General features: G+C 42.9%; 1 protein-coding gene across 2 annotated transcripts in view; it reads left to right on the top strand.

The window, feature by feature from the left end:
* CACNB4 (calcium voltage-gated channel auxiliary subunit beta 4) overlaps positions 1-18,156 on the top strand; it is a 257,596-nt gene that overhangs the window by 1,179 nt on the left and 238,261 nt on the right. The window lies entirely within an intron of this gene.

Here is an 18,156-nt window from a genome sequence, read left to right as displayed (position 1 = left end):
GTATTTCGAATACTCTTCTTAGTGTGGGTCTTGGGAGAGATCTGCCAGCTCTGGTCAAATGAAAGACGCTTTGAGCAGAAAGTTTGGTGTCACTTGGGACCTCTGCTTTGGTTCGCTTAACTAGGGAAAAAAGGCTGCCCAGACCTGGTTCTATTGAAATAAGCAAAGGTCGGCACTCAGTTCGAGGGTCTGGGTGGTACTACACTTCGTGTTTGTTTTCTTCGTAGTTGTTTCCGTCTGTGTAGTTCTAGTGAGCGTTCTGTGTGCTAAAAGATCGCCGATTACACTGAATGCTTAGGTCTCTTTCACCTTGACACAGGAGATTGGTCCTTAATTTTCTACTGCCCATGTGCTGTAAATGAAACCATCTCTACATAGCTGCTGGGTGCTAGCGAGATCTTGCAAAAATGAGTCACCTTGATCTCTCTTTGGAGCGGAAAAACTCTGGAGGTGTGTGCTTTCAGGGTGGCTTAGGAATACTTTGGTTGTGGCCCCAAGACGCTTTTATCCCAGGCTCTGCTGTGGGCTGCTGGAGTGACCTTGGGAAGTTCTTTTCCCTCTAGGTCACTGAGAGCATTGTGTAATATGTTTTTAACCAATGATGGCAGCTGGGGTGTGTTTCCTTAGTGATTATCATCAATTTAAACAGATTATCTAGGACAAATGGGCTTTAGATTCAAAATTGGACTCAGACTTCTCCTAAAGGGTTTAGAAAGCATATTTAGATGATATTTATTATGCAGTACTCACTGTCTGCAAACAGATTGTTACCACTACTGTTTTTAATTCAGGGAGCACCAAGTATTTACATTCTTCAAGTAAATATATTTTGGATCCTGAATTCGTTCTAAAAGTGCATTCTATTCCCTTTGCAGTGCATAGGTCATTTGTGCATTTGATAAAGCGAAGACATTCTTCATCTTTAAAAAATTTTTGACTTATGTGACTGAGATCTTGTTGATGTTTATTTTGTAGGTGCCTATTTTTGGTGGTGTTTTATTGTTGCAAAGTCTTAGAAATACTAATTATACAGCAGTGTATTCTGTGAGCTGTTTGACTAAAACTTTTGAGTTCATCTTAACTGTCACTTCACTAATGCTTTAGACTTCCAACCACAAACAAAACAATCAATATTTTTTCTAATATCCTTACTCTTTCCTCAGTTTACTCCAGTAAATGAGAGAATGCATGGATAAGTTCTTGATAAGTGTGTTGCTATGTATGGTCTTAAAAATGTGAAAAGTATTGCATGCTAATAATTTTGGGAGTAATTTAAACCGGTGCAATGTATAGGACAAATATGTTTCATTAATCTTTCTGAAACTGGGATTTGTTGATTTAATAAAATGGTCTAGTTTAAATTTAGAAGTTAGTTGTAATTGTATGATATATACAATCTTTTTCTTTTCTGTGTAAAAATAATACATAATTTTTGTGAACACTTACAGTTGAGTAAGTATCCTACACATGATCTTGATTAAAAATGACATAATGGACCCTTCTGTAATGGCTACAATAAAAATAACAGAGGGATTTTATTTCTTTGACAAGCGATGGAAAGTTACTGCAAATGGAAGTTAACTGTGTTTTTTGAAATAAAATTGAAGAGTTTTCACCTGAGTGCCAAAGAAGTATTTTTTAAAAAAGCACAATAGCTGTTTATGTTATTAGAGCCTTCTTATTTGTAGAATGACTAATGATTTATTGTTTTTGAATTCTTGGTACACTGAAGTGATGGGATTTCTTGGTGATATCTCACAGTCTGTGTGATGCCTTCGCACATGAAGAAGACAGTGGGGATGCCAGTAAAATAGTGTTGCTCATTTTTGTATCTTGTTATTTACAAAATTAGAGAGGGAAAGCGTTCACTAAAAAAAAAAAAAAAAAAAAATGATGTGTCGAATCAGATGGGTCATATGGGGCTGATGGTGAAGCACAGAGGACAGTTGGCAAATAAAATAAAACAGTTTATTTTATTGTCACCTAGTAAAATTGTTTAATCTTTATTTTTTCTTTTTATTATTATTTTTTTAAATACTTTTTAATGTTTATTTATTTTTGAGAGAGAGATACAGAGCGGGAAGCAGGGGAGGGGCAGAGAGAGAGAGACACAGAATCCAAAGCAGGCTCCAGGTTCCAAGCTGTGCACAGAGCCCAATGTGGGGCTCGAAGTCACGAACCGCAAGATAGTGACCTGAACGAAGTCAGACGCTTAACTGACTGAGCCACCCAGGTGCCACTTATTATTATTGTTAAAGTCTTCTTCAAACTGGTAAAAAGTTGTAGTGTTTGCGTGTGTACATGCACGCATACACATGCACACATGTGAGTCGGGCTGAAAACAAGCAAACTGAGAAAGTGAGCCTGCCTCCACTCTGAGGACTGCTCACAAAGTCTCTCTCGAATCTGTGACCTTGTTTCGTGGGCTACTAGATTGCTGGTCTCCACAATCTAGGAGGGATGGAGATTTTGGAATGAATCCAGGAAACAACTAAATGGTTTCTTTGAGGAAAGGTGAGAAGATTAAGTATTTTGCCACGATAAGAATAAAGAGAGCTCAGGGTAACCCAGTAATGGTCTTCAAAGTGTACACAAAGGCATTCTTTGGAAATGTGATGGACTGTTCTCCTTTTTCATTGAGCAAGGAACTCAAGAACTGCATGACTTCATTAAGACTGTTGCTATCATTGAAATGGCTTTCCAAATGAGGCCGTAGATTTTTTTCCTAGGAGATCACTTGTGACAGGCCATTTGTGAGTGGATTCTTTATTCATGTTTTAAAATTTTAGGAAGCACTTATTTAAAAAAATAAGCTGTCAGCACAGAGCCCAATGTGGGGCTGAAACTCATGAACCTGAGCCAAAGTCAGACGCTAAACTGATTGAGCCACCCAGGCTCCTCTAGGAAGCACTTATTAAACATCTGCTTGGTGCCCAGCACTGTGCTAGATGCTATGGAAGAGGAATGAAAAGACGGAGTCCCCGTACCCAAAGGATTTTATAATCTACTTATGGAGACATAGATATATACACTCAACATAGTGAACTGTAGCAAGGAATTAGGGTGTGGGCAAAATGGCCATATGCACTGAATATTGTAATACTCTGGGTGTCACTGCACATAGAGTTGCTGTGATGGAGTACTCCAGGTTACTCTCACTGAGGTTATCCCAGTTTTCTCCCCCCTGGGGTTTAAAGAGAAAATCTGATCTGAGTGTGATTATTCTGCTGACCTCTCCTTGTTAAGGCTGCCCTTATCAGTACTGCAAGTCTTATAAGGCCTGGCCCCTACCAGTTTGCAGCCTTATCTTAAACCATTATCTTTTAGCTTTGGACACAGGTCTTGCACACACCACCTTCCCTTCTGCCATTGGCCCTTTGTACATGCTGAGCCCTCTGTGTGGAGGGCTCTTGTTCTCCGTTCTGCCAAGTTGATTTTTAATCTTTGTTGAGACCTAGGTTTAGTCTTCACCTCTTTTTTACTACTTTTTATATTTACTTATGTATTTATGTATGTACATATTTATTTATTGATTTATTTTGAGAGAGAGAGAGAGAGAGAGAGAGAGAGAGAGCAAGTGGGGGAGAGGGGCAGAGGCAGAGAGAGAATCTTAAACAGGCTCCATGCTCAATGTGGCATTGGACGTGGGGCCCAATGCCATGATCCTGGGATCATGACCTGAGCCGCAATTAAGAGTTGGACGATCAACCAACTGAGCCAGCCAGGCACCCTCTAGTCTTCATTTCTTTTTCTAATCTCTTTGATGATGTCAGTTCCTTAACCACGTACCTCATTCCAGAGTGCATTTTGCCAGGTCTCAGTAGATTTCTCTGTTAATGTCTGTCCCCTCATCCAGATAATAAGTACCACTGGGGCAGGGACATACCTACATTCGGTGCACTTGATTGTCTTTGTACCCTAAGCATTTAGTGTAGTAGATGTTCAATAAGTATTTATTTGGATGAATGAAGGAGCGGATGGATGAGGACTAGCTTCATATATTTTAGGCACGGCGTTCTGTTCTAACATTAAACTCTTTGTTTGATGGGGAGAAATTGCCTCCTAACAAAACTTCCCCAAATTTAGTGGCTTAAAGCAACAACATTTTTTTTTTTTTTTTTTTTAATTTCAGTGTGCTGTCCAGTTAGTTCTGTGTGGTGTTATCTGGGCACTGGCATGGCTGAAAGGTCTAAAATAGCCTCACACGTGTGGCTGGCAGTTGGTGCTGGCTGCTGGCTGAGAGCTCGACTAGAGGTTTTGGCAGGGGGCTCAGTCTTCCTCCACCTGGGCTCTCAGCATGATTGCTTGAACTTCCTTACAACATGGTGGCTGGGTTCCAAGAAGGGGCATCCCAAGAAGCAAAGGAGGAAGCTGCAGATTTTGTAAAACCTGCTGTTGAAAGCTACATGACATTCCTTCTGTTACAATCTTTAAATCAAAACAAAGGGCTAGCTCAGTTTCAAAGGAAGAAGAAATAGACTCTTGCCATGGGGTACAACAAGGTCACCTTACAAAAGAGCATGTAGAATGGAAGATATTCTCGCAGCCATCTTTGGAATCATCTACTCTAGATCAAAGAACCTTGGCTTTTTTTAGGTATGCTAAACAAATGATCATGATAATAATTCAGTAAGCCCACACTGTATTTAGAGATTTAAAACATATTTAGTTACTAAGCTGATACTATAATAAAACAAGCTGACAAAAACTTCTTTGGGTTATAATTTGGAGACATCTTTCTCCAATAAAATGCAGATTCATCAACAGAAGGTATATGCTTTTGTGCATAGCTCTAAGAATAATCATATGCCTAGAGACATGCATATATGCAAAATTTATCCATAAACTTAGAATCACAAAATTTTAGAACAGGAAGACATTGCAGAGGGAAAGTACTTCAGTTCCTCATTTTCAGATAAATAAAACAGAGACTCAAGGACAGAAAGGCTGTACCAACGTCACATCAGTAGTTGTAGAACAGAGACAGGGGACCTTACTCAGATCCTCCGGTTTTTCCACCACAACACACTTCATCCCTGAATAATCAGGATAGACATACAAACACAAAGATGTGGACACATGAAAAGACATATGGAGCTTATTCCTCTTAGATCCTAGAAATATTCTTACCTTATATGGTTACCGTGAGGAACAAAGCAACCACTGGAGAATCTCAAGACTGTAGTTTTTTCCCCAATTTTATCATGAGATGGAATTTTTGTTTGCATGGTTCATGGTGGTTGGTTTGTTTGATTAGTAGTCATTGTATTAGCCAGTGCTAACTAGGAAATAAAACTACTTGCGATTTTGCAACTGAGGAACTTGAATGTAGAGACATGGTAAAATAGGCAGTGGGAGAGGTTGGAAACTAACCCTGGAGGTTAGCAACAGCAGGAAGCCACTGTTACCTCCAGGCTACCAGGACAAGTAGAGGAAACTGTTACTGGAACACAGGGGCCAGAATCACCTGGTAGATACTGTAGCCACTGGGGTACTGTTTTATAGGAGTAAGAGACAGAGGACATCACCTCACACTTGTTAGGATGGCTACAATCAGAAACACAAGAAGCAACAATGTAGGTAAGGATGTAGAGAAAAGGGAAGTTTTATGCCCTGTTGGTGGGAATGTAAATTAGTGCAGCCACTGTGGAAAACAGTATGGAGATTCCTCCAAAAATTAAAAATAGAATAAATACCATATGACCTAGCAATCCCACTTCTGGGTATTTATCTAAAGAAAATGAAAACACGAACTTGAAAAGATATATGCATCCCCACATACATTGCAGCCAGTGTTTATAATAGCCAAGGCATGGAAACAACCTAAGTGTTGATTGATGGATGAATGCATAAAGAAATTGTGGTATGTATATATACGATGGAATATTACTCAGCCATAAGAAAGAATGAAATCTTGCTATTTGTGATAATATGGATGGACCTTAAAGGCATTATGCGAAGTGAAAGAAGTCAAATAAGACAAATACTGTATGATCTCACTTGTATGTGGAATCTAAAAACCCTCCCCAAACCAAAAACCTAAAACAAAAACTGAGCTTATAAGACTGATGGTTGCCAGAGGCAGGGATGGGGGTATAGGTGAAATGGGTGAAGGGGTCAAAAGGTACAAACTTTCAGTTATGAAATAACTAAGTAATGGGGGATGTAATGTACAGCATGGTACATATAATTAATAATATCGTATTGCATATTTGCAAGTTGCTTAGAGAGTAGATCTTGAAAGTTCTCATTACAAGAAAAAAATGTATAACTATGTATGATGATGGATGTTAACTAGAATTGTGATCATTTCACAAAATATAGAAATATTGTTATGTTGCATACCTAAAACTAATATAATGTTATTTGCCAATCATACCTCAATTAAAAGAGAGAGAGACACACACACACCTACAGAGGAGATGTAGCTTCTGCTAAAGAAGCCACTTGAGGGGAGAGAATGAGGAGTGACCCTCTGCCTCCCCCTTCTCCTGGAGTACTTGCCCTTGGCTGAGCCCAGCGGGAAGCCCGCTGACCTGGGAGCCTCGAAGCAGCCTGCAGACCTTGGCCCTCCTGAGAGAGAAAGCAGCACAGGGGAAGGGGAGAATGACCCTGAGGGAAACTGGCCAGGACTGGCACAACCATTGGTATATTTTAGCTGCATGGAAGACAATGATGAATCCGTCTCATTAGCAAAATTGGAAGTTTCCTTTTGCTCTGGGAGTAGAACTTCCTGGCTAAATGGGATAGTACAGTTGAGATGAACCTGAGGGAAAAGTTCACACCTATTTCCTGTGCGAATTTCATCTGGAATGCGTCTTCCCAAATTGAGACCTGGTAGACCAAGAAAGAGCTCTGCCTCTTGGGCAAACTGTCCTTTCTTTGTTCTTGCTCTTGGGCTTGAAGGAATGGAATGGGATTTACGAAGCTCCTTATTGAGAAATCCAATTACTGGGCAACTAACCTATTAACCAGTCACTTGTACATTTCTCTAAGTCCCTGTTCTTGGCTCACAGAGTTCCCTAAATCTCACTTTTGTAGAATAAAGAACTATTTATCCTTCACTTTAGGATGGTAAGATTTTATTGAACCTTAGATAAATTTAGATTGAAGTTTTAATCTTTCTAGAAAGTTGTAGGATGCTGTGCAGACACTTAAGTTGAAAATAACCTCGGTTTTACCGTGACTCCCCCCTCCCTTACTTACTCCACCGGTGCCACAGGCAGTGTCGTTTGTAGGTGCTAAGGAGCAGAGACTCCTGTTTCATCGAGGGCCAAAGCAAGGGTGGACTGAAGAGAATGTGGTTTAGTCAAACCGTGTGGGTGGCTGGTTGTAGAAATCAGTCCCCCTACTTCTGGGGAGTCTACCAACCCAGTGGTGTTCCTGGATGCAGCCACCCTAGTTCTGACCCACCTTTTCTGGCTGATGTTGTAGCATTATCCCGTCTCCTCACCTACGTCCTAGTTTGGCCATTTCTTGGTCTCATTTCTGCAGTGCAGACTACTAACCAGGGCGAGCAGGCTTGCATTTCACTCAGATTCCCTGAAGACCCTAGGAAGTATCAGAAGGCGTGTGCTCAGAGGGGCGGGCGTGCAGGCCCCATTCTTCTTTCAGCGTTTGCCTCTGCATGCTGTTTTTAAGGCAACGTCTTGGAGCAGAGTATTTCCTAGAACAGTGCCATGTTCTCCGTCGCTCACACCTTTGCTGGAGCTTCCTTCCCAGCAGGAGTGTGTGCGCCGAGTGAATTACAGGCCTCGGAAACACAGATCCTCTGAGTTTGTCTTTCCTCACGGTGTGCCTGACAGAGATGCAGAGCACCTGGGCGCTTTTCCCTCCCTTTGCATCCAGGGTGTTGCACCAACATTTCCTCTGTGGGACCGTGCAGAGCACTTCCTTAACCATCCCAAGTACACACTCTCTTTATAATACCTCTCCAGGTTAGAATACAGCCAATGGAGAAATCTCAAGAAGAGCTAGGTTGTTACGCACAAAGAACCCCTATAAAAACACGTTCTGATCTGAGCAGCTGGTATTGCCCTGCTTCACAGAGTTACCTGCTCGTGTACTTTGTGAACCAAGAAAACGTTGAGGTAGAATATGACACTCTGCCTTCTCGAAGAGTAAGTTGTGAACCTGACTACAGAGCAACACATCAGGAATTGTATGTGGATTTAACCATGTAAACTGGGGCAGGGAGTGGGGATAGGACTAGAGATATAAACTGAGATTAAGGAAAAGGTGAAATTATTCCATTTTAAGGGAATAGTTTTATGGCTTTCAGGTAACAATAATGACAAGCTGTGTGCTATGGCAACCTGCTTTCAGAAATAGATAAGGCTTGGACACCTGGGGGGCTTAGTCGGTTAAGCATTTGACTCTTGATTTCAGCTCAGGTCATGATCTCACGGTTCATTCGATCGAGCCCCCCATCAGGCTCTGCAGGGACAGTGCGGATTCTGTCTCTCCGTCTCTCTCTGCCCCTCCCCCACCAAGTAAATAAACAAACATTAAAAAAAAACAAGAAATATAGAAGGCTGATATTTTATCAACAGCTGGCTTGAATATAGAACTGGCTTTGAAATTCCTTGAAGATCGTTGTTGTATGAACTAGAGGAAATGTGCCCATCTGCAAACTTTCTTATTTTCTTGAACGTGTCCTTTCTTATTACCACATACACAGAGCAGAGGCGATTACTTGACTCTGAAGGGGGCGTTCAGCATTTGTACTTTATGCACCGAAAGCATTAATTAGATCGGGGCTGTACAGCTTATGTGACAACTACTGAATGTGTCTGATCCTATCACTGTAATCATTTGGATGACCAACGGGGCCCGTGTTATTTCTCATTTTATGTTCTTTGCTGGTGCGGGCATCTTTCTCGAGGGCTGCAATCTAATAGCTCGACCATCAGCCTTCGTTTGGAGAGGAAAGATTTTGTAAACATGAACTTGGAAAGAATCTGCATTTTTCTGGGTTGTCAAAATCACTAGAAATGGTGAATTTGTGTAGTGTTCACTGTGTCCAAATAGTATAATAGTATTTTTATTTTTATTTAAAAAAATTTTTTTTTTCAACGTTTATTTATTTTGGGACAGAGAGAGACAGAGCATGAAAGGGGGAGGGGCAGACAGAGAGGGAGACACAGAATCGGAAACAGGCTCCAGGCTCTGAGCCATCAGCCCAGAGCCCGACGCGGGGCTCGAACTCACGGACCGCGAGATCGTGACCCGGCTGAAGTCGGACGCTTAACCGACTGCGCCACCCAGGCGCCCCATAATAGTATTTTTAAACTCCTTAGGAAAAATTTGTTTGCAGTGTCTTTTTTAGTACTGGAAAGACCAGCAGTAATGGAAATTCATAGTAGCTTACGTAGGTGAATGTGTTGTACCCTCTACTTTCCTCTCCAATGGCCCCGTGCTGATGTCAACAACTCAGATGCTGGTAATGTTTCCAAATCAAACAGGTGGGTAAAACAATCACCATTGTTAGAACACTCTGAAGGCATGACTTTCTTACCTGGCCTCTTAGTGTGTATGTGTGGAACAGAGAGGGGGGAAGTCATTCTTACAGGAGTTCAGAGGCTGTCTTTTGTTATCAACATAATCTAATTTTAGAACATGGTCATCACCCTCCAAAGAAATCTTGTACCCATTATCAGTCATTTTCCATGCTCCTCCCCACCCCTAGGCAACTATTGATCTGTTAGTCTCTATGCCGATAGATTTACCTCTACTGGACATTTCATATAACTGGAATCATATAAGAAAATGTGATCTTTTGTGATTGGCTTCAGTTTTTTTTTTTTTTTTTTTTTTTTCCATTAACATATTCTCTACACCAGCCTGAGGTTTTCTAGTTGTAACCCCTGGTCTAAATGTGCAGATGTTGGCTCACTTGTGTTAAGGGACTTGCTTTTCCTTATGCTCCAGAGAGCTTTTCAAGTCATGGTGTTGAATGGGGATAATCATAATTATATTTATATTTATTGTGGAGCTACAGTCTCAGGTCATAGAGCTGAATTTTGTCGGGGGCAAAACTATTTGACCTGCGTGGAAATCAAGTCCCTGACCCTGGCCTCCTTGTCATCAGGATTGAACAAAACTGAGTTACGGTCATCTATAGAAGGGGATTTATATAATAGGATGAGATCACTGGGATTAAAAAAGTGAGTAATGTAAGTAGTTATTGCCATCATTTTCAATAATTTTTCATAATAGAAATGTCTTGAATACTTACAATCCAAAATACTTTCAAAATTTTATCTAGATGTTTGTAATAACTCCACTCTGGTAATTATAATGTTTATTCCTTGGGAGATACAATTAAGGAGAAAGCAGAGTGCTCAAGTCCCAAGCTAAGTACAATATTTATGGGACTTATTGGGTACATAAAACTGTACTCTTTATGTGGCAGGTGCTGCTCAATTATATTTGAGCACTTCCCTGGGGGACAAAAGTCAATTATCAACACAGTCGTGTGGGAGAGAAATAGGTCAGCTGCAAATATTCTCTGCTAATTTCAGAAAGCTTGAGGGGTGATTTAGTTTGGGGGATATTTTTTTTGTTCTTTTGGTCTCTGTGCTATAGGGAGACCTTCTGGTAGGGAAGGCTCAGTTTTTCATTTGGTATTGGTTGTCATATTCATTTACTTCATTAAAAAAAAATTTTTTTAATATTTATTCTTGAGAGAGACAGAGAGAAAAAAAAAAAAAAAAACATGAGCGGGGGAGGGGCAGAGAGAGAGGGAGACACAGAATCTGAAGCAGGCTCCAGGCTCCAAGCTGCCAGCACAGAGCCCGACGCGGGGCTCAAACCCACGCTCAAACCCACAAGCTGTGAGACCATGACCTGAACTGAAGTTGGATGTGTAACCGACTGAGCCACCCAGGCCCCCCCTATTCAGTTACTTTAATATAATATAAATATTGCTTTTGATCCTGTAAAATGAAAATTAAACCAAATAATATCTTTTTTACTTTATTTATTTTTTTAAACCAAATAATATCTTTTTAAAAATGAGGTCAAAAACACATTCTAAGAGTAATTGTACCTTGTAGGGGCGTTCTTATTACTATTGCTATTTTTACACTAACAGAATAAAATGCAAATTTCGTATTCCAAGTATTTTGTTTACTGTTTCTACATAAGAAGAGTAAAAAGTACTGGTTGTAAAAAAAAAAGGAAGGACATTGGGTTTTAAAAATTAGGTTTATTTTTTTTTATTGTGGTAAAATATACATAACAGGAAATTTTACCATTTTAGCCAATCTTAAATGTATAGTTCAGTGGCATTAAGTGCATTTACCAGTGTTATTTTTTTTTAGTGGATGTGCGGGTTGTTTAAAAAGTGTAAGCAGGCAAACCTAAATATATCCAACTTATAAATACGCTAAAAACATCCACCTGGAGAGGCCTCCCACCACGTCTGTGGCCTTGTTAAAAGTACAGGCAGCAACAGAAAACAGACTTCTAAGTGCTTCACGAAGCTGTGGCTCCTGGTTGAGAAAACCCAAGAAGCAGCCATCCAGAAGCGGAAGTGCCCTGGAAGCCCACGGGCCCTGGGTGGGCTTGGGAAACTAGGGCTGTGACAGGGGGCCTGTGCCGGTGGTGGTGTTGCCCTGGAATACCTGTTTTTACACGCCCGAATGCTTTTCTTCTTCCTCCACTCACTGACGTCCAAGCACCTTCAAGATGATTTGGGTTAACGAGCAGCCTATTTGAAAAATATGCTTGTTCCCAGGAGTCAGGCGGCTCTAGTCATTCACACAGTACTGTAGTTTGACTTCCTGTTTACCATCCTTAAAAGACCCGCCACAACAAAGCAGACACGGTCCCCAAGAAAGACCTCAGTCTCCCTGAGTCTGTTTGTCCTTTCTCACAGTCTCCTCCCCTTCCCTTCCCATCCAAACTTGTCCCTTCTGCCCCTGCTATAAGCACACGCACCCGGACTTGGACCCAGCCCCTGCCCTCTCGCCACCACCCACTCAGCCATGCCATTCCTTCTCCTTGAGGAAGGTCTCATCATTTCCACCTGGTGATGATTTTAGCATCGGTCAAAACCCTCTAGAACCTTCTCCCCCATAAAACTCTGTAGCATGGCTCCAGATCTCCTTCTGTGGCGTCTGCTGGCATTCTGTTTTGACTCTTCTCCTTGTGTAACCTGGGTGTCCCCATACCCCACCAGCCTGCAGGTCTCCGTGGACACTGTCACTTATGAATCTTGTGGGAAAGAGGAAGGAGGAGCAGGAGAAGTTGTAGGATATCACCATTAATAATCCGCATTTCACTTGTTCACTTTTCCTACCTATAGGTAGACACGGGACCTTAACACCTGACTCCTACTATCTTGTCCATTTTTTCTGGGGGTCGAGGGGGTGCTCACAACTCTGTCCCTCGTTGATGTCTGCTGCCACAGCCTTTGAGGAAGGCTTCTTGTGCTGCAGTTGCTCTGCCTTAGTCTTTGAGAACACTGCTTTCTGCCAACTAAGATGCTGCTTCTCAGGCGAAACCTAGAAGGTAACAAATAGCACCATGCCCTTCAGCCCCTTCGGACAAGCTGTGTTCCAGACGTCCTCAACTCTGGATCACACTCTGTCCCCTGGGCACTCCCTGTGCCCTGCATGTCAAAGATTCCCTTGTAAAGCCAGCTTCTGTCCTTTTGGCCTGCATCTCTCTGTAGGGTCACACTGGGGAACAGGCACTATTCTGCCTCTGCCCCGGGAATGTACACAGGACTTGCTCCTATAAGCCAACTCCCATGCATGTTGATCTGTACAAATTGATGTGGATACAAGCTTTGAATCCCTTAAAAATTTTTTCTTAACATTTATTTATTTTTTGAGAGACAGAGTGTGAGTGGGGGAGGGACAGAGAGAGAGGGAGTCACAGAATCTCAAGCAGGCTTCAGGTTCTGAACTGCCAGCACAGAGCCCGATGTGGGGTTTGAACTCACGAACTGTGAGATCATGACCTGAGCCAAAGTTGGACGCTTAACAGACTGAGCCACCCAGGCTCCCCTCCCCTCCTTTTTAATGTTTATTTATTTTTGAAGGACAGAGAGAGAGACAGACAGACAGACAGACAGACAGAATCCGAAGCAGGCTCCAGGCTCTGAGCTGTCAGCACAGAGCCTGATGTGGGGCTTGAACTCACAAACCGTGAGATCGTGACCTGAGCCAAAGTCAGATGCCCAACCGACTGAGCTGCCCAGGCGCCCCTGAATCTCTTTTTAGCCTCTGCCTCAACATACTCATAATTAATTTATGTAGTTTTCTTTATTTTTGTTTTATGAATTTGTATTGGGGAGGTGAGTAGAAGGAGGAAGAGGCAAGGGAAGATGGTGTTGGAGGCTGACTACTTCGAGAGTCAGTGCATGCCTGGGTGGGGTATCAGAATGGAGACCTTTGGATAGAAGGAGGCTCTGGGTGCCTGAGGAGAAGGACAGTGACCGGTGGGAGAGAGGCAAGTGAATGAGGATCCAGCTTGGTCCATTTTAGGCTTTGTTCTGGAACTCTGTCAGTTGCAAGTAAACAGGAACTCAGCACACATTGGCTAAGGCAAAACAGAGACTTATTGGCTCATGCAAGTAAAAAGTCCAAGGATAGGTCTGACCGGCTTCATGCCTGATTTGTTCTAGAAGGTCACGACTTCATCAGGGCTTCTGCTCCTTTCCTGTGCAGTTCCTTCAACACTGCATACTCTTCTGCGCTCCCTTCTGTGTGCTGCCTTGGACCTCGGGTTAACCCCTGTCACGGTGGTGGCAATAGCCACGGTGGTTCAGGATCTCCCATTAACCCACCGCCCTGTTCGGAGGAGCAGGTTGCCTTTCCTATCATAGCTCCAGCAGAAGAAGCTGCTGTCAGGAGACTGCCCGACGTCAGTACTTGGCCACTCCTAGGGATGAGATTGGGCTCACCCCATCATGGCTGAGAATGGGGAACACCAGTTCCCTAAGGGAGTTTTGGGAGCTCGTGGTAGATGGAGAGGAAAATGGGTGCTGCAAAAGCAGTTAGTCAGATGTTTACTCGAGGAAGGACTTTCATGTGAACCCCGGCAAATAATCAGAATTTCTTCCTTCTCCTGCTCCTCCTTTTTCTTTTTACGTCTTTTTTTAAATTGGATTAAATTGGAATGTTTTACAATTGTAGAATACATATAACATGAGACTTGGCATCTTCACCGCTTTTCAGTGTACAGTCCAGTGACTTTAGGTGTATCTGAATTGTTGTGCTACTTTACCACCAGCTATCCTAAGTATAGCTTTGCGGGCTAATCTGGGAGTCTTTCTGTTGTAACATCCTTCCTCCCTCCCTCCCTCCCTTCCTCCCTTCCTTTTCTTCCTTCCTTCCTTCCTTCCTTCCTTTTCTTCCTCCCTCCCTCCCTTCCTTCCTCCCTTCCTTTTCTTCCTTCCTTCCTTCCTTCCGTCCTTTTCTTCCTCCCTCCCTTCCTTCCTCCCTTCCTTCCTCCCTTCCTTCCTTCCTTCCTTCCTTCGTTTTCTTCCTCCCCCCCTCCCTTCCTCCCTCCATTCTTTCCATCCTCCTTCCCTTCCTCCCTCCCTCCCTTCCTTCCTCCCTCCATTCTTTCCATCCTCCTTCCCTCCCTCCCTTCCTTCCTTTTCTTCCTTCCTTCCTTCCTTCCTTCCTTCCTTCCTTCCTTCCTTCTTTCCTTCCTTCCTTCCATCCATCCTTCCTTCCTTCCTTTTCTTCCTCCCTTCCTCCCTCCCTTCCTTCCCTCCTTCCTTCCTTTTCTTCCTCCCTCCCTCCCTTCCTCTCTCCATTCTTTCCATCCTCCTTCCCTTCCTTCCTCCCTTCCTTCCTTTTCTTCCTCCCTCCCTCCCTTCCTTCCTCCCTCCCTCCCTTCCTTCCTCCCTCCCTCCATTCTTTCCATCCTCCTTCCCTTCCTCCCTTCCTTCCTTCCTTCCTTTTCTTCCTCCCTCCCTTCCTTCCTTCCTTCCTTCCTTCCTTCCTTCCTTCCTTCCTTCCTTTTCTTCCTCCCTCCCTCCCTTCCTTCCTTTTCTTCCTCCCTCCCTCCCTTCCTCCCTCCATTCTTTCCATCCTCCTTCCCTTCCTTCCTCCCTTCCTTCCTTCCTTCCTTCCTTCCTTCCTTCCTTCCTTCCTTTTTAAGAGAGAGAGGGCACAAGTGAGCAAGGGCAGAGAGAGAGGGGGAGAGAGAATCCCATGAGGGGCAGAGAGAGGGAGAGAAGCAGGGCTCAAGCTCACCTGATGTGGGGCATGAGCTCACAAACCCTGAGTCAGATGCTTAACTACACGAGGTACCCAGGAGCCCCGTAACATTGTTTCTTAATGAAAAAATGTGTACACATTTCAGGGGTGCCTGGGTGGCTCAGTGAGTTAGGTGGCCGACTTTGTCTCAGGTTATGATCTCATGGTTCGTGGGTTTGAGTCCCACATTGGGGTCTGTACTGACAGCTCAGAGCCTGGAGTCTGCTTCAGATTCTGTGTCTCCTTCTCCCTGTGCCCCTCCCTTGCTCATGCTCTGTCTCTCTCAAAAATAAACATTAAAAAAATAAAAAAAAATATGTACCAAGATTCAAATAACCGACTAAACAATGAATTTCTGGGACACCATACATTAATAGAGGAATGACTACTGAAGTAATATTTCTCAGGACCTCTGTTTTTCTGTCTGCAAAATGGGGGTTTAAGTGGACAGGGCTAGTGACTTCTGAGGTTCCTTCAAGTACTAGTAATTATAGGACTTTGTCTGTGTCTGCAAATGTGCGTAGTCAACTCCTATCTTGGGAGAAGACACTGTATTCTGTTGTTTCTGGGGCAATGCTGTGTCACTTAGCTGCTGAGATGAGCTCATAAAACGTGGGGTCGTTCAATATAAAGTATTATTGAAAGCATTAGATGAGGCTATCCTTTTTAGATTGTAACAAAGAGAGGCTGCGGAGATGCTTACAAGAAGAAAGATAATTTGGGATAGAGCTGGAATTTCTAGATCTTTCAAGCATATGCATACGGCATGAAAGGATATGTGCAGAATAGAGTGACTTGTCAAGAATGAAGTATTTGTGTAATGTGGTAAGATGGTTCTCAGATGTGCATCCTGGAGGCTATTAAGAGGAAGTTGGCAGAGTAGTGAGGCTCACACTGCTGTGATTATCACAGCCATCAGGAAGAGCAAGTAGCTAATGGGGCTTTCAAACTATAATAAAGAATGACAAAAATTTCCATATTGAAACTTTGCTGAAGGTGAGTGGAACCGCAAGATTGATTTATATCATTTGAGAACACTGCATTAGGGGCTTTCGATATTGGCTTTCCTGCTTCTCCCTAGTTTCTCAGGGGCATGATGTTTAGCATTCGTCACTCAGCATGGCTTCCCATTTTCCAATAAATAAGGCAGGAATTTCTGTTTTTAAGTGACATTAACTATTTAATAAGTACACTTTGGTGGATATTTTTATAACAGACCTCATATGTTCAAGTTGCCTGGGTAAGCTGGTGCGCTTGACTGTTTCCTTTCTCATCCCTCTTCCACTCAGTGGCACATGCTCCTTATTTATTATTTAAAGATATATTTATATCCTGCCTTGTTCTAGAAATGACTTTAGTTAGCTTGCATGACCTCACCAGTGAATTAAATGAACTAAGGAGAAAATAAGGGTAAGAATGTGTGCTGAATACGCAACTCTCATCAGTTGCTAGTTGGGAACCTCAAGTTTGACTCTGAACTTTCTAGGACCTACCTAAAGAGGAAAGCAAGATGACTTACAGGATGTATAATGTCCATGGGTAAAAGTAAAGTTGTTTAGGAAAAGCACGCTGAGAGTAGATATTCTCCCATGTTTTCATAATGTCGACACTGTGTAAGTCAGTAAGTTAAACGCTGAAGTGACACTTTATCATAATTCTGGAGTTGTTGCTTATAATACCCTTCAGTGGATAATGTTCCTCATCATGCTGGAGTGCACTTCAATAAAAGCAATTATGTGGGTGCCATTGATCTATGGTTCACTAGTGTCTGTGCTTCTCAACCTTGGCTGCCTATTAGTATCACCAGGTAAAAATATAAAAATCTGTGGGCCCAAGCTGCATTCCAGCTTAATTAAATCATGATTTCTGAGGATGGGACTCAGGCATCAGTGTTTTTTTAAAATTCCTCAGGTGATGAATGCTGCTCTCTGGTCTCATGTAATCCAAGGGGAAGATTTTAGAGCAGCTGTTTTCAACCAGGATGTATTAGCATAAGTTAGGTGATATTGCAGTAATAAAAACTTCCTTGAAACAGCAACTACAGTAATAAAAGTTTGGTGTGCACACATACTCCGTGTATCTCCTGAGCTAGCTAGGGGTGTCCTTAGTGTTGTTCTCACTCCAATAGGGCAGCCATTCTCTGGAACATTTCTGTTTGCTGCAGAAGAGGGAATGAGAGACATGGTGGATCACACATTGGCTGTTGAAGCTCTGCTTGGATGTATACTAAGATACTGTAGCACTGAAAGAAAGAGATACAATGTATATTTCTTGGTCACTTAACAGTCTGGAGGTAGATAGGCAGGTCAGAGTGGTAGATGGCTCTATTCTGAGATCAGTGGTCCAAGGACCCAGGCTGGTGGACAGGCTCTGTCATTGTCAACATTTGGATTCCATCTTTGGGCCCAACGTGACTGGTACAGTCATCGCTATTTCCTAGGCAGCTCAAAGGCAAAAGAAGAGAATAAGCGGTTTCATTTTGAAGGGAATGACCTAGAAGTTGAACATATTTTTGTGCTCAAAACCCATTGGCCTGAACTTTGTCGTGAGGCTACATCTGCCTTCAAAGGAGGCTGAGAAATGTGGTCTCTAGCTGAGTAGCCACGTGAAGGCTAGAAATCGTGACAGCTCTATTTCTGGTGAGAAAGAGAGACTCGATATTGGGGCCAGTTAGGCAGACACTGCCCTATCACAGTTGTGATTTGCAAAGTTTGGCTTTAAAATAAAAATTTCTTCAGGGGCGCCTGGGTGGCTCAGTCGGTTAAGCGTCCGACTTTGGCTCAGGTCATGATCTCGCGGTCTGTGGGTTCGAGCCCTGCATTGGGCTCTGTGCTGACAGCTCAGAGCCTGCAGCCTGTTTCGGATTCTGTGTCTCCTCCTCGCTCTGCCCGCTCCCCACCCCCTCCACCCCATGCTCATGCTCTGTCTCTCTCTG

The sequence above is a fragment of the Leopardus geoffroyi genome, chromosome C1 (genome assembly GCF_018350155.1).
Source record: "Leopardus geoffroyi isolate Oge1 chromosome C1, O.geoffroyi_Oge1_pat1.0, whole genome shotgun sequence".
NCBI lineage: Eukaryota > Metazoa > Chordata > Mammalia > Carnivora > Felidae > Leopardus > Leopardus geoffroyi.
The sequence above is the reverse complement of the archived record's forward strand: the minus strand, read 5'-3'. Positions and strand labels throughout refer to the sequence as shown.